At 41.2% G+C, this 27,698-nt stretch overlaps 1 long non-coding RNA gene across 1 annotated transcript in view; it reads right to left on the bottom strand.

Annotated features, from left to right (window-relative positions):
• LOC122550452 overlaps window positions 1-27,698 on the bottom strand; it is a 66,794-nt gene that overhangs the window by 29,904 nt on the left and 9,192 nt on the right. Inside the window, exons 2-5 of the long non-coding RNA XR_006311858.1 lie at window positions 12,074-12,185; window positions 6,659-6,873; window positions 1,775-1,854; window positions 1,164-1,348 (exon numbers count right to left, since the gene is read on the bottom strand). This is a non-coding gene — a long non-coding RNA (uncharacterized LOC122550452). The remainder of the gene's footprint in view (window positions 1-1,163; window positions 1,349-1,774; window positions 1,855-6,658; window positions 6,874-12,073; window positions 12,186-27,698) is intronic.

The following is a 27,698-nucleotide window of genomic DNA, read 5'->3' as shown; positions in this document are numbered from 1 at the left end:
TTCTTTTGAGGAGAAATCCATTAATGTTATTTACCTGGAGGAACCCTACCATGGTTAGAGATATTGAAGGACTCCCACACATACATTAACACATGCTGAAGTGCTCTTAACTGCATCTAATGTGAAATGACTGCACCAGCTTGAGCTAGTAGATCTGCTCTCAGTGCAACAAAGGATATAAAACAACAATTAGAAAACAATTAAGCTATTAATCTCTTGTTACTTTGACCATCTCAGATTGGTTATAAGGAGAGAAAAGATTTTTATTATTGGTAGATGTAAAGGAGCAATAAACTTTTAGAGTGTCAGGTGGAACTTATTTTGATGGTGTTTTACCGAGTGTACACAGACCAGCTCTTGAATGACTGCTCTGTTATGAGAATCCCAGATGTACCATCCCCCCTTCAGTTTATCTGATCTGAATGCGGCCTTTATCAGTGTTACAGGAATTGCAGCAGCTTCTAATCATGTGATTTCATATCACTCTGAATCTTCTTTCTGTCAGCTATTTATTGAAGTTCTGTTGAAGAGCAGCATCCCTGATGACCCTTTTAACAGTGATTAGGCAATATTATTTGTCTACTTTTAGTCCTACCGTTTATTATTTGGAATGATAAAGCTTATTTTAATTTCTACTTCATTACGTTGATTTTTTTCTCATTTACCAGTCTTCCTCCAATACTTATCCTAGTTTTGCAAGCCTGTTCATTCTAATATTTATTTCATTTTATTAAGATGTATCCTAAAAATAATCATACATTGTTGTTTACATTAATTGGTTTTGTAATTAAAATACATCAGAGTTATAAAAATCAATAATTAATATTCAGGCCCAGAAACATTAACTCTGTTTTCTCTCCTCAGAATGCTGCCAGACCTGCTGAGTTTTTTCGAGCATATTCTGCTTTTGGTTCTGATTCCCAGCATCTGCAGTTCTTTTTTTTATATAAAAATTCATAGTAGTGTTCTTGTGTTGATTGCATGCTCCTTCTGGCCAATTACATTCATATACGAATGTATCTTGTTTATTTTTGAGACAACTTCATCCCGGCCCAATTGGTATCATTTTTGTTTCAGAATCAGAAGTGAATGTGCTCACATCACAGCTCAACATGGAACAAAGCATATGAGTGCAAAGCATGTGACTGAACTGTTCACAATACCTTCTCCCAGAAATGCTGAGTAGATGACCATTTTCAGGCTTCTGATAGCCCCACCATCACAGCAGCCAATCTTCAGCTAATTCAGTTCATGCCACATGATGTTAAGAAATGGTTAAGTGAGCACACCAATGGTTATAGATTCTGACAACATCCTGACTGCAGGGCTGGAAACGTATTCTCCAGGACTGTCAGAAAAATGGATACAGAGAAAAGGAAGGAGAGAATGACTGAGCTTGTTCTGAGGCAGAATATAACCTAAGGTAATGCTGAAGAGCTCAACTAAAGCATGTCAATGTGGATTGAAGCAGATCACTTTTATAAAGTTTCTTCACAATTCTTTAGGTAATGATGAAATCCCTTTCACCATGAAGTGAGTCCTGGGCAGCATACCCAATATGTGGCTAAAAAGTATCAAGGTGATCCAAGTACCAGGCAATAATCACATTCAACAAAAAAATGGAACCATTACATTCAATGGTAAGCTTTGCCATTCCTGAATCCCCATACTAAGAGGTCTCACCATTTGCCAGGAGCTCAGCTCATTGAGCCATGTCTATGTTATGGTGACGAGAACAGGTCAGAGGTTGGTTTTACCTCATGAAGTGACTCACCCCAATTCCCAAAAGCTTCTCCACCACCTGCAAGGCACAAGTCCAGAGTGATAGAATCTTCTCCACTTCCCTGACTGCAACTGCAACAATGCTCAAGAAATTAGTGCATCTGGAAAAATGACAGTCCTTCTGACCACCTCAAACATTCACTCTCTCATCCCCACTGTACCATGATTGCATTGTGTACTGTGTACCAGTGTATGGCCAGGCTGCTTCAGGTCATCAAGCATCTTTGATGAAACATCCCAAACCAGAGACGTCTTCTACCTAGTGTGATAAACCTGTTCCTTTGACAAGGTTAGATTGTCCCTGGTGTTTTTCAGAGAGTTTCTGAATGACCCAAAGCACCAAGTATGCTGGGTTTGAAAGGTTTATTGGGGCTCTTTTTGTTTACACGGAACAGATAATGTCTCCGGTCTAAGCCTTTCATGTCTTAAAAACCCTGTATAATCAAGGGGGAATAGCCAGCTAGCAGTGTAGCTGGCCTTGGTTTAGTTTAGAGTTAGTTGCAGTGAGGGTATGTGGGAGAAATGCTACTGAACTCTCTTCTCTGACTTGAAACCTTAAGCTTTTTGTGTCATTTTTAATCTTTATGCTAAGAGGTCTGCTTATGGGTTCAAGTCTGACCCATCATGATTTGGAGGTAAATTGCCATTACTTCATTGTTGTAAATGTTTGAATTCCCTGTCTAGTCGCACTATGGGAGTACTATAATTACACGGGTTTCAGCAGTTTAAGAAAACTGCCACTTTTTCATGGACATGTAAGAGTGGGCAACAAATAATGGGCTTACTGGTGGTATAGAGGAAGCCTATATCTCAAGGATGAATAAAAAGTACCATCGGATTCATTCAACCAAGACAGATTGCAATGTATGTTACACATAGACCTTCTGAGATGATCAGAACAAATTTTAGTAATGATGCTCTGATCATGGACTCAGTATTCAACCCATACCACACCCTGACCAGGAAAGGATGTAAAAATGCAAAGGTTAGGCAATTCGCACCCAAATTGTTCTTGATGTTAGCCTGTCTTTACTACTTTCACATTGGCTGTCAATGAGATCAGCTCATGTCTGAATCAAGGGAGATGGGAGGTTCAAAAACATCTTTAAATATGGGGTCCACAATTCGTGCAAAATTGAGTTATGGAGAGCAAGTTTCTTATGGTGGCAAGGATAGCAAGAATATTGAGATGGGGTTTGTACAGAAGTTATTCTGTTATTTAAGTATGAGTTTCCATCTGAAAGTTTTGCTTCCTTTCTTGCAGAAAAATTATTCAAAATTCCAGGGTGATCCATCCAATAGAAAGAAGACCTAAAGGAGGACCTACTTGGCTCCATTACCTGAGGGAAAGTGCTCCAGATCATGAGTTCAATGTGAAATAGACCCAATGCATCTGCCAGCATAGAAGCTGTACAGAGTGATGGCCAATGGCTACCTAATGTCCATTCTCTAGTCCTCCCTTTATCTTCATCCTGAGATATGGTATTGAGTGGAAGCCACAGAAGGTGTGATCATGGAAACTCTGCTTCCAAATCACTAACCCTTCCCTCAGCCTTACACATTGCTTCTCTTTGTATGCTTTTAAACATCCAAGACCACCTGCTTGGACAGCTGAGTACAGGTAAGAATAGCAACAGCAATGATGAGGAGTCACCATTGCTTAATCTATGAATCCACCAGCAGCAATATTGGCATTTTGGGAACTTTAGAGACTACAATAAAGTTGGGAATTTGGTGCAAGTAGGACTTGAGTGCAGAAGGAAAGGAGTTGCTTTATTTTTAGCCCCAAACATGTGTATTGAGGGAATGAACATTTAATATTTAAGTTGGAATTGGCACAATCACTCTGAATCACTGGGCACAAGTGCATTACAGTCAGACCAAGGGGAAAGAATACTGTGTGCCAGCTACCTGGGGAGCGATACTGTACATGAGTTCTGCTGCTGGGAACTCAGACAGAGACTTAAATGGGATGTTATACAGAAGAGTACTGATATTGATGTACAAAGAGTTGTTTAGGGCAATGGTATTACTGCTAGACAGCATCTTCACTTTGTCGGGATGTCAACATGGCCTCAGACACTCCCTCATGGGCTATTCGTCAGTGTTGTGCTGTAAAGGGGATCCATACTCTGTGTTGCCCTGCATCATGTTGACCTGGTGATGGCATTGGTGAAGCAGCTGAAGACTTTTGAGTTGAGCCAACTATCCTGAGGAACCTCTGCAGCAGTGACTGGGACAGCCACAATCTTTATGCTAGGTATGATTTCAACTGAATTCAATTTACTAGAACTCTGTAATGTTAAACTCAGTTATATGCAGTGTTGTTGTGGGGAGGCTGTATTGGGGGTTGCACGGTGGCTCAGTGGTTAGCACTGCTGCCTCACAGCACCAGGGACCTGGGTTTGATTTCCACCTCTGGCAACTGTCTGCGTGGAGTTTGCACGTTTTCCCTGTGTCTCCGTGGGTTTCCTCCCGGTGCTCTGGTTTCTTCCCAAAGTCCAAAGATGTGCAGGTTAGGTGAATTGGCTATGCTAAATTGTCCATAGTGTTATGTGCATTAGTCAGGGGCAAATATAGGGTAGGGGAATGGGAGGGTTACTCTTCAGAGGGTCGGTGTGGACTTGTTGGGCCGAAGGGCCTGTTTCCATACTATAGGGACAGTAACCCTTGCCTCATTTCTGGAATTCATTTATTGTGTTCACATTTAAATCGAGGCTGTAACACAGTCTGAAGTGGAGTGATTACAGTGGAATCCAAATTTAGCAGGTTATTATTTGAATAAATGCCTCTTGATAGCATTGCTGATGTCATTGTCTATTGTTTCAATGATGATTGATAGGGCAGTAATTTGAATTTGTCTTCCTTTTTGTGGACAGAATACTCCTGGGCTATTTTCACTTTAATGGGTAAATGGTGGTGTTGCAATGTACTGGAACAGCTTGGTAGGGTAGAGCTAGTTCAGGAGCACAAGTCTTTAGCATTACAGCCAGGATTTTGTTGAGGCTGTGTTCATTTCTTGGAATCATGGTTAATGAATCGATTTGGCCAAAAATTAACTTCTTTATGAATACACTCACAATCTTTAGCCATGCAAGTTCCAAACCTTGTATTTTTCACTGACTCCAGAATTATTGAGGTCAGTGTTGTTCATGGAGCTTCCTCCATCCATTTCTTGTTTAATTGTTCATCACCATTCATGACTCTCTATCCGAAGACCTCAAGACCTTGATTTGATCCTTTACTGTGGGGTCACTTTTTTTCTGTCTGCTTCTGCTATTTAGTATGTCTATATTGTACCTACAACAGGTATTATTCAACATATTTTTGGGCACGCTTGCAGTTTGTTCTATACTTTTTAACTTCATCAATGTTGATCTCATAGCTTAGTGCTAATGATTGACTGAGGGGTATGCCGGACCATGGGGTAACACATTGTGTTGTAATACTCATGCTGCTGTTGAAGGCTCATGACTCTCCAGTTTTGAGTTGCTAGGTTTGTGCATTTTACACATTAGTAGTGCCACACAATGGAGTATTGTGTTGTTCCAAAGACATGGGAACACAAACCTTTCTACTACACCGAAAATAACCTGACTTGTTGGAGTAGAAGGGGTGAGAAGCAATAGATAATAAAAGCTTAGAATTATACAATCAGCACAACAAAGAGCTCAGTTACCTTACAGGGCAGGGAGAGATGACAACATCACTTTTTCAAACAGATCCTACAATGAATCCTCTCTCAATTTGTTTTATCAGTCTTATTCCATTCACCACTCCTCATCACCATATCACTTTCATTGCAAATTGGAATGAGTGACTGGATTTGCTTACACTCTGCAGTGGAATCCATGGGAACCATTTTGGGACCATTTGCTGGCTGTTGTTTTGAACATATAACTTGTGGAGTGTTCTGTTGTGTGTGCATTGATTCCATTTTTGTTTTGGGTCAGACTGTAACCAAAAGAGAAACTGAATCTTCTGTTTTCTAGAGTAACTAAAACAAACAAAGGCATAGAGCCATCTGAGTTTAATTACCCATTGGTGCAGTTGGTGCAGAAAACAATGAACAGCAAGGTTGAATCTGGGAGCAACAATAAAGGGTAGGTAAGGAACTGATTGACCAACACTGGTTATGTAGGGCACTGTGTTGTTACTGAGTATTTGAATAAAGGTGCTTTCTGGTAGATCCATCATAATCTCAGTTGACAATATTTTTCAGAAGTGCAATATTTTGGCGAAGAATATGCCTGTGGAACTTGATTTGGTTTGGAGATGCCGTTGGATAAGAATTAGTGGCTAAATCCTCAAAGTCAAGATTAGAGTGGAGCTAGAAATGTACAGCAGGTCATGCAGCATCCAAGGAGCAGGAAAATTGATGTTTGGGTCAGACCCCTCCATCAGCAATGAGGAATGGCTCCGGCCTGAAATGTTGATTTTCCTGCTCCTCGGATGCTGCCTGACCTGCTGTGCTTTTCCAGAACCACACTAATCTTGACCCTGATCTCCAGCATCTGCAGTCCTCACTTTCACAAAGCTAAATCCTGAAAGAAAAGTCAATAGGATTCTACCTGATCTTTGAAGATTTTCTGGCTGAATTTGGTGCTTAATATTCTGGCTACAGTCTAATAAATTCACGAGAGGCTTTGTTTGCTATATCGACTACTTAATTTGTAATTTGTAGTTTACATTGACAACAATATGCCTGTTAATTCATGCTTGATTTGTGATGATTATTGTTTGATTGTTCAAGTAAAAATTAGAAAAAGTGAAATTTTGACGATTAGTTTTCTCATGAGGATCATCTCGTAGACATGCTTATTTTGATATGTTGATTCTCAAGGGAATAAAAACTCTTACTCCACGAGATACTCACCTCCAGTTTTCACAGGCCACCATCACTGTAATCATAATCCTTACTTCACTCTTTGTATGACCTCCTGAAGCCTCACATCCTGAAGTGATAATATTAGCATAACCCTCATAGCCATCTACTCACATTCCTCGTGCTGATTGTCACTTTCATTCTTTGCACTCCATTCATCAGATGAATGCAATTTTCAGAGGCACATATAGGTAGGCCATGTCATCCTTGGAGGAGAGAGATAGAATTAATGTCTCTCATCACTGCAGTGTCTACTTAACTTGATTGAACTGTTGTTAACTGAAGCAGGTAGTCATTGCTTCACTTCATCTTTGAATGGCATATTATAAATAGATTCTATCTGTTCTCTCAGATGGATATAAAAGATGGCAATATTCAAGAACAAAAATGCAAGAGAGCTCAGATTTCCTGGTGAATATTAAACCCTTGATTAACGCACCTGAAGAAGAAGATCAGATCTTTTATCTCCTTGCTTGTGGGAACTTGCTGTGCATAAACTCCTTGTATTACAACTTCAAAAGTTTATTCAATTGGTTGTAGAGTGATTTGTAAAGTTTTGGCGTCACACTAAGTGTACGCAACTGTAACTGATTGTCTCATTAAATGCCTACTCATTCTTATGCTCCTGATACTTATGCAGCATGTTATCGAAAAAGAAAATTGCAAGTTGTTTCCCAGTTGGAGTTGGAAGGAGAAAAAAAATGTCAAGCTATTATGTGGGAAATGTAGATTCAATTTATATTACTGCTATGCGCAGGGATTGCAGGTGGTTTGGGTGGGATTAAATTACCCAGGTGACCTTTCTGTTGTCCTTCCACCTTTTCCTGACCTATCCTCAAATTTATATCTCAGGCTAGCTCAGCCCCCAAGACCTGGCAGAAACGATGAACTGCTTGTAGTTCCAGTAGTAGCCACCACTTCCAGATGGCTCTGTTGGGTCAAAAAGAAAACCTCCAGGTCAATCAGATTGTCTGGCAGCACAGAGGAGAAACTTCCTTTTGACTAAGGGTTGGTTCCTGGGAGTAACCTCATGACCTGTTAAATTTGACACATACTATTTTTTCAATAAGAGTAAGCACAGGTTTGAGCAGAGAATGCCAGAGTAGGACAACTACCTGATGAAGAAGCGGTGCTCCAAAAGCTAGTGTTTCCAAATAAACCTGTTGGACTATAACCTGGTTTGTGTGATTTTTAACTTTGTCCACCCCAGTCGAGATATACACTGGCATCTCCAAATCAAGAGTAGCACTTAAGTGGTTGAAGGGGGGGCGGGGGTCAAGTTCCCAAAAGACAGAACAGTGGAGTCCAATACAATGGCTTTGGTATTATCAATGTTGAACATGAGGGAGGGTTTTCCCTGTGTAAAGTGGAACATCTATTTGAGTAACATTCTCATCTCTCAGCACGTACTTGGATCAGGCTTTAGAAGGAGGTAGTGGATGTGCTATACTAAGCAATTTTAATTTTATTTACTGCTGGGTGACCCTCCTCTCTTTGCTGAGTCAACTTAATTTTGAGGTTAATAATGACCCTGTTATAGACTTTTTGCTTTCGCTAAGCATAAGAAACAAAGACAGGCAGATGTCATATGGCATCTTAGGCAGACACAGATCATGTTCCCATAAATGTTACCCAGACACTCCAGGAATGCTAGTAAATACATAACTGAGTTAGTTTCCCATCGTGAAGCAAGACCAGCTGAGTTTTGAAGAGAGATGGTTAATACCTGATAGCCCTGGTGGATCACATGATCAATCAATTTTCACATGCATTATACACTCAACGTCTACAGCTTCTGTGACAACAGGCTCAGACATCCTTCACTGACACATGAATATCAGTTCCTGTTCTCTGCACATCTACTTCAGTAGCTACAGCTGCTTTTATCTCTGCAAGAGCTGCTAATGTATTTAAGTGGTGCCATGCAGCCTGTGTACTGTGTACCTTCTTTGTTACTAATCTGAGCTCCACAGGGATTTAGTCTGTCATCTAGCAGAGGGCATGGCTCTCACCAGCAGAGTAATGACATCTTTTACCTTTTGTGTCTAGTTGGTCCCATTGATTTAAACATTGAAACAGTGAGTGGAAATAAACATATTGAGAAGGTTTCCTTGTGCTTTTTCCAGAACTGGGCTCCCAGCTCCACCTGAATTAGCCAATTAATATAGAAACATAAAAAATAAGAACAGGAGTAGGCCATTCGGCCCTTCGAGCCTGCTTCATCATTCATTATAATCATAAGAGAAAATGCTGGAAAATCTCAGCATGTCTGGCAGTATCTGTAAGGAGAGAAAAGAGCTGACGTTTCGAGTCTAACTGACACTTTGTCAAAGGGTCAGTTAGACTCGAAACGTCAGCTCTTATCTCTACTTACAGATGCTGCCAGACCTGCTGAGACTTTCCAGCATTTTCTCTTTTGGTTTCAGATTCTAGCATCTGCAGTAATTTGCTTTTATTCATTATAATCATGGCTGATCATCAACAGTCTGTTTCTGATTTTCCTCCATATCCTATGATAGCTTTAGCCTTAAATGCTAACTCCTCCTTGAAGTTGTACAATGTCTTGGTCTCAACTGCTTTCAGTGTGAGTGAATTCCACAGGCTCACCACTCTGCCTGAAGAAATTTGACCTCACCTCAGTCCTAAGTGGTCCACCTCATATCCATAGACTTGGTATTGAAATCCCTTACCATTGAAATATACTTCCTGCATCTACCCAGTCTAGTCTTGTTAGAGTTTTAAAGCTTTCTACGAGATTGTCCCTCATTCTTCTGAACTCCAGCAAATACATTTCCAAACGATTCAATTCCCCTTATGTATCCGTCCTGCCATCCCAGGAAGCAGTCTGGTTAAGTTTCACTACAATTCCTCCAGAGCAAGAACATCTTTCTTCAAATAAAGAGAGAAAAGCTGCACACAACAATCTTGGTATGGTGTCTCCAAGACCCTCTATAATTCCAGCAAGACATCCTTGTTCCTGTACTCAAATCCTCTCGCTAAAAAGGCCAACATACCATTTGCCTTCTTGACCACCTGCTGCTCCTGCATGCTTATCTTCAGTGACTGGTGTACAACAACACCTGGTCTCACGGCATAGATTTATAACCACTCTGATAACAATCCACCTTAATTTCTATGCTCCCAAAGTGAGCCACCTCATATTTATCCACATTATACTGTATCTGCAATGCAATTTCCCACTTACTCAGCTTATCCAAATTACACTGTAGTATTTGCTGGTCCTCCTCACAGCTCACCTTCCCACCCAGTCTTGTGTCATCTGCAAATTGGAGCTTTACATAGAATTCCTTCATCTAAATTGTGAATATAAATTGTGAATATTTGGACTCCTTGTACTGATCCCTACTAGTCACTGGCTGCCATTCTGAAAACGTCCTGGAAAACCGCCATATTAGTATAGAATTACACACTTCCTTGAACTGTTCCATGTTGATTTGTTGTAAATTACTAAATTCATGATTATCAAAGCTGTCTGCTCCCAGGTTATGCAAGTTTCTTTCTTGGTCTGATTAGCTTTGTTTCTGTCTACCCAAACCTTGTGGTCTCTGAGCAATGCCTGCAACAGGTGAATTGGCCATGCTAACTTGCCCGTAGTGTTAGGTAAGGGGTAAATGTAGGGATATGGGTGGGTTGCGCTTCGGCAGGTCGGTGTGGACTTGTTGGGCCGAAGGGCCTGTTTCCACACTGTAAGTAATCTAATCTAATCTAAAAACCAGATCTGAACTGCAAATTGGTTTTTAAAATTATTGCCTTTTCAGTCTGCATTACTGCCCCTTTCAAAGACTGCCTTTTGTAAGCGTGGATTTTAATCTTGACTCATGCCATCTCTACTGTCAAGTAAAAGCAAGGACTGCAGATGCTGGAAACCAGAGTCTAGATTAGAGTGGTGCTGGAAAAGCACAGCAGGTCAGGCAGCATCCGAGGAGCAGGAAAATCGACGTTTCGGGCAAAAACCCTTCATCAGGAATAGAGGCAGGGTGCCTACAGAGTGGAGAGATAAATGAGAGGGGGGTGGGGAGAAAGTAGCATAGAGTACACAACTACCTGGACACCGACTCCCACAGCTACCTGGATTATACCTCTTCCCACTATACCTCCTGCAAAAATGCCATCCCGTATTCCCAATTCCTCCGCCTCTGCCGTACCCCAGCTCCAGCCTTCCAGCTCAGCACCTGTCCTACCTGCCAATCTCCCTTCCCATCTATCCAGGGGGACCAGTCCAACATTTCTGCCTCCTCCAAATGGACCCCACCACCAGGGATATATTTCCCTCCCCACCCATTTCTGCCTTCCGCAAAGACCGTTCCCTCCGTGACTACCTGGTCAGGTCCACGCCCCCCCCTACAACCCACCCTCCCGTCCTGGCACCCTCCCCTGCCATCACAGAAATTGCAAAACTTGCGCCCACACCTCTTCCCTCACCTCCATCCAAGGCCCTAAATGAGCCTTCCACATCCATCAAGGTGTCACCTGCACATCCATCAATATCATTTATTGTATCCGTTGCTCCCGATGCAGTCTCCTCTACATTGGGAAGACTGGATGCCTCCTAGCAGAGTGCTTTAGGGAACATCTCCGGGACATCTGCACAAATCAACCACACCGCCCTGTGGCCCAACATTTCAACTCCCCCTCCCACTCTGCCGAGGACATGGAGGTCCTGGGCCTCCTCCACCACCGCTCCCTCACCATCCGACGCCTGGAGGAAGAACGCCTCATCTTCTGCCTCGGAACCCTTCAACCCCATGGCATCAATGTGGACTTCATCAGTTTCCTCATTTCCCCTTCCCCACCTCACCCCAGCTCCAGCCTTCCAGCTCAGCACCACCCTCATGACCTGTCCTACCAACCTATCTTCCTTTCCACCTATCTACTCCACTCTCCTCTCTGACCTATCGCCTCCAACCCCACCTCCATTCACCTATTATACTCTATGGTACTTTCCCCCACCCCCAACCTCCTCTCATTTATGTCTCCACTCTGCAGGCACCCTGCCTCTATTCCTGATTAAGGGCTTTTGCCCGAAACGTCGATTTTCCTGCTCCTTGGATGCTGCCTGACCTGCTGTGCTTTTCCAGTACCACTCTAATCTAGACTCCCAACTCTATTGTCAGTTCACTCAATGGCTGAGCTTAGATTCAGACCCATTCCCACTGACTATTGCTTCACGTTGCAGCATTATCTCTGCCTGGGAGCTGCTGATGTCTTCTGATCCAGCAAGTCTCTTCTCAGGCCCAACATGCTCTCTGTCATTCTTTTGAAATATTCTTCTGTGTTTTCCCAAGGTGTTTTTGGAGTTTATTATCCTCAGCAGTGAGCAGTATCTATTCTAGGATAACAGCATGTAGCCTCTTCAGGAGTGACGTTACTAAATCGTTAGCTCACCTGCTGATCACCATGTTATGTGTGCTTCCATCCACAATGTCTAAGGTTCTTTCAGGAATTACCTAGTTCAAGATATGTGAGGTCAGCCAACTTCTGGTCAAATGAGACGAGTCTGGTAGAATAAAGAAGAAGTACTTTATTGCTGGAGATTAGCAACCACACTTCTTTGTTTTATCTTTGTTTCATTTTATTGCAATTTATTGCTTTTCTGCAACAATGCAGAGGTAATAAGAATATGCTCTACATTGTTACAAAGGCTGTTAGAAGGATCTAGTCTTGGGTCTCATATGAGATCAAATATTAGTGCCCCATCTCAAATATTAACGATAACATCACAGTTTATGATGTTCAATCAATTATTCAGCTCAGTCAATTGGCTGGTCAGCCGGTGTGTGATGCATAGTGATACCAATAGTGTGGGTTCAATTCCTGCAGCAACTGATGTTACCATGAAGGACTCACCTTCTCATCCTTTACCGTGACACATGGTGATCCTTAGGTTAAACCACTGCCAGTCATCGCTCTCTAATGAAAGTGTAGCCCTATGATCCGGTCAAACCATGGTGTCTTTACCTCTACATATTCCAAATCATTATTTGTGCACAATCTGCATTACACTGTTGTGCATCATGACGATTTCTCAAGTGATTTATGTTGCAAAAATATCCATCTTACACATTATAATTATTGTTTTCTCTCGAATTAAATTGGAAACGTCATCATTTCCATGTTACTTTAAATTAGGAATTCTTTCAGATTGCTCAAGTAATAACACCAACATTGCCATTTAGTTATCCCTGGTTTGTCTTCAAATCACCTCAGGCAATTTCCTCTCCTCTATGTCATCTTGAGTATCATTTGTTTTTCAAAAATGATTACTAACATTCAAGTAGGAGAGATAACATACTATCAGCATTGTGCACAAAGCACATACCGCTTTCTGTGTTAAATGAGAATCTCTGCTTCTTGTTGCATCTCCGTTCCCCTGTGTCATGTTTCAGTAGAGCAGTTGGAATGTCCCTCTCCAAGTTTCAGCTTTCAATGGAATTGGGTTTCTGTGGCATTGTTGTGCTGAGGAATGCGACGTGATTTAGCATTATCTGGGTTGCTTGTGACCAAAACTGTTAACTTGGGAAGAAATTTGTTGCTCATACCTCCCTTAGAGCTTAGTTACATTTGAAGAATTATGGCCAACACCAGTCCAACTCATTCACTGCTGACAGTGTTGCATGTTTTCACAAATAGAACAGTGAATCATCGCAAGAAGGCTGTGTTCAATTAGATACAATTGTTCTGTCATTTGTTTAGGTTTCAATATCACAGACTTTTAGAATCCGACCACACAAGGATCGACTTGGCTCATTGTGCTTGTGCCAGATTTCTGTGAAGGAGTTGTTTAGTCAGTCTCCCACCCACTTTGCTCTGGCTCCATGGTACTGCAATTTTCATCCATTCAAATATTTTCTAAATATACTATTAATCTGCTTCTACCCCCCACCTTCCCCACCACCACCACAGTCTGTTCATTCTGGGCCATAATTAGTCTCTGCATTAAAAAATAATTATTTTCGTTTTTGCCTCTGGTTCTTTTTGCCAATTACCTTACAAATGTGTCATACATGTGGTGCTGGAAAAGCACAGCAGGTCAGGCAGCATCCAAGCAGCAGGAAAATTGATGTTTCGGGCATAAGCCCTTCATCAGGAATGCAATTCCTATTGAAAGGCTTATGCCCAAAATGTCAATTCTCCTGCTCCTCGGATGCTGCCTGACCTGCTGTGCTTTTCCAGCACCATACTCAGTGGTTAGCACTGCTGCCTCACAGCACTAGGGTCCAGGTTCAATTCCCAGTCTTGGGTGACTGTCTGTGTGGAGTTTGCACATTTCTCCGTGTCTGCATGGGTTTCCTCCGGGTGCTCCAATTTCCTCCCACAGTCCAAAGTTGTGCAGGTCAGGTGAATTGGCCAAGTGTTAGGTGCATTAGTCAGAGGGAAATGGGTGGGTTACTCTTCGGAGGGTCAGTGTGGACTTGTTGGGCGAAGGGCCTGTTTCCACACTGTAGGGAATCTAATCTAATCTCCAGCATCTGCAGTCCTCACTTTCTCCTAGTTGGTACCTTGTAATTGTGTCCTAACACTTGCAAGTCAATGGAAATGGGGGGCTGAATCTTATGTTCTTTTGGTTAAGTGTTAGTTTTGTTGATTTTTGTGGAGGGTTTCTCTCTGCAAGGTTTAGTGAGTTTTCTCACTTTCCAAACCAGTTCTGAGGAAGGGTCACTCGACCCAAAATGTTAACTCTGCTTACTCTCCACAGATGCTGCCAGGGTTTTCCCAGTCATTTCTGTTTTGGTACAAACCCTCCATCATTAATTACCTACCCCGCACCATGTTGCTCCTCTCATCTGATTCTAGCTCCATTCTACCACTCACTGTAACCAGAACAACTCACCACCCCCAGGATATCCCGAAATGTATTGGCATCCTTGGCATTGGCACCAAATTTAAAAGAGGGTGGTACGCTTTAATCTGGAGCTGCACTGCATATTTCCTGGCATCTGTTATGAACATCTCAGTTAGCCGAAAATTGCATCTCCACTTTGTGGGCAGGGAGGGCCTGCTGAATGGGGTGATACAGAGGTAGGATAACCTGTTCCCTCAGGACAAGCAGTGGAGGTCATGATCTCGTCAAAGGCTGCCATCAGGTCAGTGGAGACTACGAATGCTCAGCACTGTAGGAAGATGCTCAATGACCCTCACCACTCCAGTGGCATAAGTTCCACCATCTTCTCTTCAATACCTCACACTCGCTCTGTCCCTTGTATTGAATTATCCTGGCATTGGAGGCAGTTTAAAAGAGATTCACTTGGCTTATTCCTGGGATGAAGGGATTGATGTATCTAAAATGTCTGAATGGGTTAGGCTTTTATTCGTTTGAGTTTAGAAGAATGAGGGGTGATGTTGTTAAAACGTACAAAATTCTGAAGAGGCTTCACAGGGTAAATGTTGAGAAGAAATAAGGGAATCTCAAACAAGGGGACATGGTTACAGAATAAAGGGGCACTCATTTAGAACTAAAGCGCAAAGGAATTTCTTTCCCATAGGATAGTGAATGTCTGGAATTCTCTACCCAAGAGAGTTAGAGTCATAAAGTCATAGAGATGTACAGCATGGAAACAAACCCTTCGGTCCAACCCGTCCATGCCGACCAGATATCCCAACCCAATCTGGTCCCACCTGCATCCCTCCAGCCCGCATCCCTCCAAACCCTTCCTATTCGTATACCCGTCACATACTCAGAAGGGTAAATTTACAAATGAGGGTTCAAAATTGGACAAACGAGCTGAATTCCAAAGGTGAGGTGAGAATGGCAGCCCTTGACATCAAGGCTGCATTTGACCGAATGTGGTACCAGGTAGTCATAGAGTTATAGAGTCATAGTGTAGCATGGGAACAGACCCTTGATTCCAACTTGTTCATGACAACCTGATATCTAGTTCCATTTGCCAGCATTTGGCCCATATCCCTCTAAACCCTTCCATTTCATATCTGCACTCCAAGGTCTCTTTGTTCAGCAACACTCCCTAGGACCTTACCATTAAGTGTATATGTCCTGCTAAGATTTGCTTTCCCAAAATGCAGCACCTCGCATTTATCTGAATTAAACTCCATCTGCCACTTCTCAGCCCATTGGCCCATCTGGTCAAGATCCTGTTGTAATCTGAGGTAACCCTCTAATTTTGGTGTCATCTGCAAACTTACTAACTGTACCGCTTATGGTTGCATCCAAATCATTTATGTAAATGACAAAAAGTAGAGGGCCCAGCACCGATCCTTGTGGCACTCCACTGGTCACAGGCCTCCAGTCTGAAAAACAACCCTCCACCACCACCACCCTCTGTCTTCTACCTTTGAGTCAGTTCTGTTTCCAAATGGCTAGTTCTCCCTGTATTCCATGAGATCTAACCTTGCTAATCAGTCTCCCATGGGGAACCTTGTCGAACACCTTACTGAAGTCCATATAGATCACATCTACTGCTCTGCCCTCATCAATCTTCTTTTGTGGAGGCTAGATCGCTGAAAGTACTTAAAGAGAAGGTAGATAGATTATTGACGTGTTAGGGAGCTGAGGACTCCGATGAGCTCCTTAATACATTAAAAAGGGGATTTGATGCTTGGGGCAGGTCAGCCATGATCCTTTTGCATGATTAATAAGCTTGAAAGGCTACACCTACTTCTAGATCTTAAGTTCTTGTGTTTAACTACCAACATTCTATCCAATACGTCTTCTTAACATTTCAAACTTTTTTAGTTGACAGTATTTCCTCATCTGTCACCATGGCAGCATCCAAGCAGCAGGAGAATTGACATTTCAGGCATAAGCCCTTCATCAGGAATGCATGGGTATCATCTAACTCCTTGATTTTGACAGAAGTAATGTAGTCATTTAATATTTCAGCTATGCCACCAGCCTCCAGGTGGGATCTTTGGTTCTTGATCAGACCAATCTTTAAGTATTTATATGTGCATAGAAGTCCTTGAGATTCCCTTTACGTTGACTGCCAGTCTTTCCTCATAATTTCTGTTTGCTTCTTTAATATGCTTTCTCACTTCACTCTGAACCTTCTGTATTCCTTTTGATTCTCAGTTGTATTTTGTTCATGACATCTGTCATTAACACACCTTTTTCTTCTCAATCAAGAGGTCCAGGTTGGCCTGAAGACTCCAGGAATTGAAGATCATTCTCAAGGGTACTTATGTGCAAACCTTGGGGGAAACCCACAGAAATACTTTGCAATTTTCTCTGAAAATTCCTAATTACCAGATATAAAAGCATTGAAAATGGAAAGTATGATGGGAAAGATTGCTTGGCTGAGAGTCAAGCATCCTCTAGCTGGATAATGAGTGTTTTGGCTTTCTAATTGGTGTTCATCCCAAGGATGGATGTGTCAGCCAACAACTGACAGGAGCACAGGGGCAAGTCATCATATGGGCAACTCTAGCTCTAACCTTGAAGACAACTGACCAAGAGCTGGATAAAAGAATTAACCTGGATTGTTCTTTTACATCCTGCATTAATATGGAGGACTGAATGATCTGCTTTTGTGCTGCATTTGTTTTCAAAGATTTATGTATATAAATCATTGCATCTTGATCATCCTGCCCCAACCCCTTCTTTACAATTGTACCATTCAATTTATATTGCGTCACCTCATTCTTCCTCCCAAAATCTATCACTTCACTGTTCTCTGCTCAACAGTAAAAATGTGTTAAGAGTCTGAGTCCTTCTGAAATGTGTTCATATCCTCTTTACTGTCTCCTCCATTCTTAACTACCATTTCATCCATAAATGTTGTCCTGCATACTTGCATTCACAGCATTAATAGTATGTCAACTAAAATAGCTGTCCTTATGCCCATCTCTGGGAAACAAAACTTGGCTCAAGTCTCCTCTTTATGCACTTTATCCCTTAGCCAAGTGTTTGACTACTACTCCTTTAATCTTGTGGTATTCACTTTTGCTAATAAGTGTTACTTTTTCAAAACCCTTTCAACATTCTCATCAAATCTTTTCATTGCTTCATCAATGAATTCAATTAAGTTAGTGAAACACCAGTTGCTTTTAACAAATCTAGCTGCGTTTTTATTGCTTAATCCATGTTTTTTCAAGCTCAAATAATTTTGTTTTGGATTATTGCCTCAAACGGTTTCCCATCACTGATATTAAGATGACCTTTGTCACCAGCTTTAATATTTTCCCTTTCTTGAATGGTGGGTGTGTAATTTACAAACCTTCAGTCATCTGGTGTCTCTCCCGTATTGTAGGAAGAACAGAAGATTGAGACTAGAATCTCTATTATTTGCATTCTTTCTTCTCTCGGTCATCTAGAATAGATCCCAGCTAGTCTACATTGAGAGCTGTCACTCGTTCCGATACTTGCTTTTAATTCCTGGTATCCTTATCAATTTAGCTACCACCTTTTCTTGTAATATGGCAATGATAGCATCCTGTTTGTTAGTGAAGACAGATGTAAAAACTTGAGTCATAGATAGAGTCATAGAGTCATAGAGATGTGCAGCATGGAAATAGACCCTTCAGTCCAATCTGTCCATGCCGATCAGATATCCCAACTCAATCTAGTCCCACCTGCCAGCACCCGGCCCATATCCCATGAAATCCTTCCTATTCATAAACCCATCCAAATGCCTCTTAAGTGTTTCAATTGTACCAGCCTCCACCACTTCCTCTGGCAGCTCATTCCATACACGTATCAACATCTGTGTGAAAACATTGCCCCATAGGTCTCTTTTATATCTTTCCTCTCTCACCCTAAACCTATGCTCTCTAGTTCTGGACTCCCTGACCCCAGGGAAAAGACTTTGTCTATTTATCCTATCCATGCCCCTCATAATTTTGTAATCCTCTACAAGGTCACCCCTCATCCTCCGATGCTCCAGGGAAAACAGCCCCAGCCTGTTCAGCCTCTCCCTGTAGCTCAAATCCTCCAACCCAGGCAACATCCCTATAAATCTTTTCTGAACCCTTTCAAGTTTCACAACATCTTTCCGATAGGAAGGAGATCAGAATTGCATGCAATATTCCAACAGTGGCCTAACCAATGTCCTGTACAGCTGCAACATGACCTCCCACCTATTGTACTCAATACTCTGACCAATCAAGGAAAGCATACCAAACGCCTTCTTCACTATCCTATCTACCTGCACCTCCACTTTCAAGGAACAATGAACCTGCACTCCAAGGTCTCTTTGTTCAGCAACACTCCCTAGGACCTTACCATTAAGTGTATAAGTCCTGCTAAGATTTGCTTTCCCAAAATGCAGCACCTCGCATTTATCTGAATTAAACTCCATCTGTCTCTTCTCAGCCCATTGGCCCATCTGGCCCAGATCCTGTTGTAATCTGAGATAACCCTCTTCGCTGTCCACTACACCTCCAATTTTGATGTCATCTGCACACTTACTAACTATACCTCTTATGGTTGCATCCAAATCATTTATGTAAATGACAAAAAGTAGAGGGCCCAGCACCGAATCTTGTGGCACTCCACTGTCACAGGCCTCGTCTGAAACACAACCCTCCACCACCACCCTCTGTCTTCTACCTTTGAGCCAGTCCCATTTGGTGCCAGTACTCTTCATTGTTATTTTGTATGAATATGTTCATAAAATGTTTTATTTTTATTTTTTAAATTATCAACAAATCTATGCATATGGACTTTTGTTATACTCTGCACTTTGAATTCAGTGTGTAGCCCTACATTTCTAAGTTAACACTTTCTCTTTTGTTTTAATCTCTGTGCTGTTATTTACTGGGGAATCATAGATATGGATATTCTTTCTTTTCCCCCTAAGTCTAACCTGTAATTGAACGGCCTCCCCTGAAGGCCTCCTAATGTCCCCTTGCTGTTCCATGTGTCAAATTTTGATTCTCATCCCCTTGCACTCCTTTTCAACTCACCGAAATGAACCTCTCCTCTACTGCAGCCTTTTCACATTGCCCTTTTCTGTGACTCCGCTAAATCTCATGGTGAGGGTATTCAATTTTATTTCCCCAAATGCTGTCCCATTCAAATGTACGATACTCCGCCCACCTCATTCCACACAGCTTGATCCAGAACACCTTCCTTTGTTGTATTGTTAAAATTTCTCCAGTATGCGTTTCAAGAATTCTCAATTTCTGCATTTATTTTTCTGAGTTCATTTTATGGGAATTATAATCTATAATTATTGCTGCTTTATTGTTGTTGCATTTTCTGCAAATTGGTTCCTTTGTGGTTTACCACTATTTGCTGGTCTATAGTAGACATCCAGCAGCATAACAGTTCCCCTTTTGTTCCTTAATTCGAGTCATCCCTCCCCAGTGCTCTAAGAGCATCGTTTAAAACTACTTACATTACCTTTCCCATTTCTGCTGAATATGTTAAAGGCAGTAGATTAATCAGTCTCTTGGCATGTTTAGCCCTCTGATCCTCTTTTTTTTAAGTTTCTTTTTTCCTCAGCAGAAATACAAAGTTCTCCTCAATGGCACAGTGGAGATCAGAAACTCAAAATTAAGAGCGTGACCCATGTCCTTCTCTCCCCTAGGTTGAATTTGTTGCATAGTTTACACTGTTCCTGAAGTCAGACTTTTTCAATATGCTTTCCCACCTTTGCTTGGAAAAGAAAGAGAGTAGAACACAAGAAATAGGAGCAACAGTAGACTATTTGGTCCTTTAAGACTCCTCTGCTTTCAATAAAATCGTGACTGATCTGATTGTGGCTTTAAGTGTGCCTTCCCGTCTGTCACCTACCTGTAACCCCATCCCCTTCCCCACATCTAATTTCTTGAGCATACATTTGCTTGCTGCATTGCAGTGGAAGCATACATCTTTTTGTAATTTCTCACCCTCCTTTCATGCCAGAACGCATTGACATTTTTTCAACTTTAGTATTGCTGGGATTCATGATATCCTATTTGTGTGCATTCACCTGGAACACAATTACATATTATATACGAGCTGTCAAACTATCACAATGCTTTAGTGCTTTCACAAACAGAATTCTATTAGTTTGACTGAATTGAAACCAATCATTAGATAAACCTGATTGTTTCCATGTGTTGGGCTAGGGCAGGTTCAGGTATACTGCAGGCTTAATCACATTGTTCCCTGAGTCTATAACCATCTATGGAGGTATATGTCAGGAGAATGTGGATTAACAAAATACTTTGATTGTCCCTCTTTTGTCATGAAATACGTCCTCTGAACACTGTTCCAGCTATAATTGGTCAAAATGAACACTTTGGCATAAAGACAACTCTGGATTTTGTCATTATGTCTGAGATCTAACCCTATTGTTGATAATCCATTCATTCAGTTCCTTCCTACTAATAATTTCACTAAGTTGTTTTTTTTCTCCCTCAGCAGCTACCCACCTCACCCAGGTGAAAAATACAGCCTTTCCTCATAAGGGAATCCTTTCATTCCCAGCACCATTCTAATGAACTTTGTTTGAATGGCCTTCAATTCAAATGTATTGCTCCATTGATCAGAAGACCAAAACTGTTTGAACTGTTCTTGGTGTAATGTCACCCACGCCCTGCACAGTGTACCAAGATTTCCCTCCGTGTACATTCCATTCCCCTTGTAACAAAGACTAATGTTCTATTTATCTTCCTAATTACTTGCTGTGGTTGCAATGTGTATTTTTTTTTGTGTGACTCATGCTCAATGACACAAAGATCCCTCAGTGCTGCATTTCACATCCTCACTCTATTTAAATAATATTCAGCTTTTCCTGTCAAAATGAACAACCCATATTGTTCCACATTAATTTTCTCAATTTGAAAAATGTTTGGCCCTTTGTGGACTCTGCGACATTTTCACAATTTCTTATCTATCCTTATGTTGTCAGTAAATGTGGTTACAATACACTTGGTTCCTTCATATCAATCATTGAGTATGGTGTAAGGTACAAAAGTTGGCAACTTTGAAGAAGGGATGACATTCTCAACGACTGACAAAAATATCAGAGGGACAAGATTTCACCTTTAAAGAATTTTGCTGCAACTACCAAATTAAAACCAACATTGATCAAACATTAATTAATAGACAATTCATCCACAAAACTCAAGGAAAGTTATTTGCTCATTAACTAAATAATGCAACTAAATACACATCAGAAAACCCTCTTAATGTGTGTCACATTACTGACTGTCATGCAGTCCCATGGGAATTCCCAACTTTCCAGCTGGACACGATGGCATACCTGAGATGACTCCTGCTTCCTGAAATCTGTTCCCTTTTATTTTCAAAACTGGACTCTCTGAAAGCATCCTGCTTGTTCATTACTGTGAAACAGTTCTCTTTACCTTTCCACAGCTATAGTTTCTTTGCTCTCTTGTCTTAAAAAAAAGCAGCTGTCCATTTTTTTAGGGATCACGTTGCAAAATATAAAAGCTGCCACCCCATTCTCAACGGGTTTTGATCTGAGTTCCTTTCCCAATGGCAAATGGATCACATTGGCATTTCTCTGACTGAGGAAAAGATGAGGACTGCAGATGCTGGACAGTCAGAGTCAAACTGTGTGGTGCTGAAAAAGCACAGTTGGTCAGGCAGCATCCGATTAGTGGGAAAGTTGACGTTTCCTGATGAAGGGCTTATGCCTGAAACGTCAACTCTCCTGCTGTCCGGATGCTGCCTGACTGCTGTGCTTTTCCAGCGCCACACATTTCTACTCATTTCCCTGACTAAAGTGGACTTCTGACCGCTACTCTGAATATTTAGTTTCACCTTAAGTTGACATTTTAAATCATAGCCACCCTTGTTGTGTTCAGCATTCATAGTTAGAGGTTTTAAATAGTTGAGACCCCAGCATTGATCCACTCTGCAGTTTGACACTTGAAAATGACCTATTTATCCTGTCTCTCTGTTTCCTGTTTGTTGACCAATTGCCTTTCCATTCGAATGATCATCCCAAAATCCGATAGGTAGTTGTGACATGACCTTTTTAGAGCCACCTAAACAAATCCAAATATATCATAAATTCTGTCCCACTTTTAAAAACCTGCTTGTTACACACTCAAAGAACTCTCAATGTGATGATTGATCTTTTTTATGATTAAGTTTAAAATCACACAACACCAGATTATGGTCCAACAGGTTTATTTGGAAACACTAGCTTTTGGAGTTGCTACCTGATAGAGGAGCAGTGCTCCGAAAGCTAGTGCTTCCAAATCAACCCGATGGACTATAACCTGTGATTTTTAACTTTGTCCACCCCAGTCCAACACCGGCACCTCCACATCATTTTTTTAGATTTGAATTATATTTATTTTTATGCACAGAAATGAATTTTCAGTGAAAATGTTTCGGAGCCTCTGTTGAAGAGTTTAGATTTCTGATGCAGCCCCTGTGCTAAGGCTATTTGGTTCCACTTACACAGAATATTAAAGGTTCTGTGAGTATTACAGAGTTGTTCTGGTGCAGAATGAGGGTATTCAGCCCATCAAACCTGCAGCTTTTCTATAACCTAGCATCAATCTCCTGCCTTTTCCTCTTACCCATGCACGCCATTCTACACAAATAATCATCCAATGGCCTCTAGAATGACTCAATTGAACCTGCCTCCACCACATTTCCTTGCAGTGCATTCTATACTCTAACTACTTGCTGTGTGAAGCATTTCTCCACCCATCACACTTGTGTTGTTTGGACATCACCTAAAATCTGTGCCTTCCTGTTATTTTTGTCTTTTACAAGCAGGAACAGCTTCATCTCATCTCCCCTATCCAGCTGTTCATGGTTTTAGAAACTTCTACCAAATCTCCAATCAGCCTTCTTTTCTCTAAGGAGAACAATCCCAGCTTTGTCCATCTATCCTCATAACTGATGGTTCTCGTTCCTGGAACCATTCTTATAAATTGTTTCTGTACTCTATCTGTACACTCATATTTTTCCTATAATGTGGTGCCCACAACTGCATTCAAAACATCAGCTTCGGTTTAACAATTAGGCTTGTACAAATTTAACATTATTACGTCCCTGCTTTTGTACTCTGAAGAGCTTATGCTTGAAACGTCGACTCTCCCGCTCCTCAGATGCTGCCTGACCAGCTGTGCTTTTCTAGCGCTGTACTTTTTGACTCTCGTACTCTGTGCCTTCATTAATACAATGACAACACTCTATGCTTTATTGATTGTTCTCTCTGCTTATCCTGTGACTTTTAATGGTCCATGCATATACAGTATTCCCAGGTCCCTCTGCTTCTGGATCTTCTGTTGAATTGTACCTTTCATTTTACATCATCTCCCAATGTTCTTCTGACCATTGTGTGTCACTTCACATGTCTCTGCATTGAACCTCATCTGTTACTATTCATTAGCTCCACCCTAACCTGTCAATGTCCTTTTGGAGCTCTGCACTGTCCTCTTCACAGTTTACAATTTTTCCAAGCTTAATACAGAGATAAACATTTCTTTTCATGGTGATAATCAAGGCGTCAAGGAGGATGTGGACACACTGAGAAAGCAGACAGGGATCTGACAGGTTAAATTTAAAGTCAAGAAGATTTGTAATCCAGAAGCCCAGGCTAATGTTTTAGGATCACGGGTTCAAATACCATCATGGCAGATTTGGATTCAATAAAAAACTAGCCTAATGGCAACAATGTCACCAAATGTCAACTGTCATAAATAGTGAACCTGTCTGGTTCACTATTGTTCTTTACGAGGTTGTAACTGTACCTGCATCCATCACTTTCTCTGGCAGTTCATTCCACACACAAATGAATCAATGGTTTAAAAGGAAATCTGCCATCTTCATCTGGTCTGGCCTATGTGTGACTCCAGACCCGCAGCAATGTGGTTAACTCATAACTACCCTCTGGACAATCGGGGATAGGCAATAAATGTTGGCCTAACCAGCCGTACCCACATGAACAAAGAAAAGGTATGGAATGATTCATTTTAGCAGGAAGAATGGTGCAAAACAATATTATTTTCTTTCAAAGTATAAGGTCAATATGTATTAACCATGAGTCATTGCATTTGAGAAGATGGTGTTGACCTACCTTTTTGAACCACTGTGGTCCATCTGATGTCAGTGCTGCTATTATGAAGAGATTTTTTTAGATTTTTGTCCTAGCAATAGTGAAGGAACAACAATATAATTCCAGATGTCTGGCTTAGAGGAGAAAGGCATTGGTGGTGGTTGTATTTCCATGTGTTTGCTGCTGTTATCCCTCGAGGTGGTTGAGTCAATTATTTGGAGGGTGTTTTAAAAGGGAGCTTAGTGAGTTCCAGTACAACTTATAGATGGTACACTCTGCTGCCCCTGTGTGTCAGTAGTGAAAGGAATAGATGGTGCAGTGATCAAGTGGAGCTGCTTTGTGTCAAGCCTCTTGAACATTGTTGAATCACTCATCCAGGTGAATGGATGTCAGGCACCTTGCTGACATTCTCTGGGGTGTCAGGAGATAATCACTGCAGAAGTCCCAGCCTGTGACCTGCTCTTAGAGCCACTATCTTTAAATGGATAGTCCAATTCAGTTTAAAGTGAAGCAGAACCACCAAGATGATCATGTTGGGGGACTTTAATTATCAAGATGTAAACATCAAGAGGAGATGGTTGGATTGTCTCTTGTTGGAGATGGTCATTTGTGTTGTACAAATACTACTTGCCACTTATCAACCCAAACCAGATCTTGTTGGAACTAGCTAACATGAATGAACTATAATTTTCTAAAATACTATAAGCTATAATTTTAAAGGAGTGTAGCAGAATAGAGATCTGTGTATGTCCATGGACAAACCTTTAAGGATAGCAAGGCTTATTGAGAAAGCTGTTACAATGCATAGAAGATCCTTCCTCTTATGTTCCAGATTTCCCAGTCAGGGAGACAATCTCTCTACCACTTCAGAATCTTACATGTTTTAATGAAACCACTCCTCATTCTTCTAAACCCAGAGAAAACAAACAATTTTTGTCAGTATCTCATCCTGGAACCTATCTAGTGAACCTGCGTTGTGCTGCCTCTAATACAAATATATTGTTCCTTAAATATGAAAAACAAAATTGCACTCTTGTTGTGGTCCCATCAAAGTGAAATATTATTCTGGCAAGATTTCCTTATTCTCAAACTTCAATTGTGATGCAATGAAGTCGCCTTCTGAGTTGCTTATTGGACCCACATGCTAACTTTCTTTGTTCCTTATATGATTACATTCAGTTCCCTCTGAACCTTAAATTTCAGCTTTAAAAGAAAATTCTAATTTAATATTCTTACTCCCATGAAAAGCAATCTCACACTCCCTGATATTATACTCCAGCTGCCTTCTTGTTATCCTCTCACTTAAACTGGTTAATGTGTATGCAACCTCTCTACATCTACTCATCACTTAAAATTTGGTTTATTGTGGGTTTTAAATCAATACAGCTATTTGCAATTAGAGGTAACAGTTTGGAGTAATTTAGGCTGTCAGACTCTGCATATACACTGTCTATGAGGCTGTTTACGGCTTATCACTAAGTAAGGCACTTTAACCCCTTATGTACTGTATGCTATTTTATTTACAGTTCTCTAAAAATACCTAAATCTTCTATCTTCACATGTGTATTCTAAACTAGCATCATCACTCTTATGGATGTCAGATTCATGTGATCTATTACATCATCATGGTTTATATGAACGTCATTATACCGCAACATTCTCATTGTAGTTTATATTGTCAGCAACTTTGAAATATTACTCTCAGTCTCTTTGCATGAATCATTAATGGAGATTGTAAATCCAGAGGCTGCAGCGAGCATTCTGGTGACTCTCATTAATCATTGTTTGCCAACTTGAAAATGTCTTATTTATACCTAAATATTGTCTAATCAATTAGTATTTTCTAATCAGAGATGCCGTGACAAACCTTTGGCACAGGCCAGATTTGAACCTGGGCCACCAGGCTCAGAGGTATGGCCACTACCACTGCATCACAAGAGCCACTTCCTATTTTTAGTAACCCAGTTAGTGAACTCTGTATTCTTACTAAAATAACGAATTCAACTCCACGAGTCCCTATCTTGGTTATTAACCATCGGTACGGCACCTTATCGGACATATTTTGGAAATCCAAGTTACCAGATCTACTGGTTCCTTATTATCTATTCTTTTAGGTAACTCCTTAAGTAGACTTGAATAGATTTTACACGCAAAGTTTTCTTTTTCTTAAATTATGTTGACTGATTGTGTAATGATTTTCCAAAGTGCATTGTTAAAATTTCCATCATAATAGATTCTAGAATTTATTCAATGACTGTGGTAGGTCAACTGGCATTTGATTCCACGTTTCTCTCTCCATTTTCTTTTGGAATAGTGGTCTTGCATTTCCTAACCTTCAATTCACTGGGAACATTCTAGAACGTAGGGAATTTTGTAAAATCAGTGCATTTACTATCTCTGCATCTGCATCTCTAAGAACCCGAGTGTGTAGTGAATTGGGTCTCAGATTAGATTTGTTGATTTAGATAGTTAGATTTTGGTCCTTTAACACTCTCCCAGCCTACCTTTCCCCTGCTTACATTAATTGCCTTGAGTTCCTCAATCTCATTGGTCCCTTGTTTATCGTCTAATTTCTGTGAGCAACTGTGTCCTCTATTGTGAAGGCAGATACAAAACATTTGCCTAATGTCTCTGCCATTCCATTTCCTTATTCCTCATGATACAGTTATGCCTGTCTCTTTGGTGGCTACGTAGAGCAGTTGATCTTCCGTAATTACACCGGCACCACTCCCCACCTCTTCCTCCGCTACATTGATGACTGCATTGGTGCCACCTCGTGAGGAGGTTGAGCAATTCATCAACTTCACCAACACATTCCACCCTGACCTTAAATTTACCTGGACCATCTCTGACACCTCCCTCCCCTTCCTGGACCTCTCCATCTCCATCAGTGACGACCGACTTGACACTGACACCTTCTACAAACCCACCGACTCCCACAGCTACCTGGATTACACCTCTTCCCACCCTAACTCTTGCAAAAATGCCGTCCCGTATTCCCAATTCCTCCGCCTCCACCGTATCTGCTCCCAGGAGCATCTGTTCCACCACAGAACACACCAGGTGGCCTCCTTCTTTAGAGA

Source organism: Chiloscyllium plagiosum, chromosome 6, assembly GCF_004010195.1.
Source record: "Chiloscyllium plagiosum isolate BGI_BamShark_2017 chromosome 6, ASM401019v2, whole genome shotgun sequence".
Lineage (NCBI taxonomy): Eukaryota > Metazoa > Chordata > Chondrichthyes > Orectolobiformes > Hemiscylliidae > Chiloscyllium > Chiloscyllium plagiosum.
The sequence above is the reverse complement of the archived record's forward strand: the minus strand, read 5'-3'. Positions and strand labels throughout refer to the sequence as shown.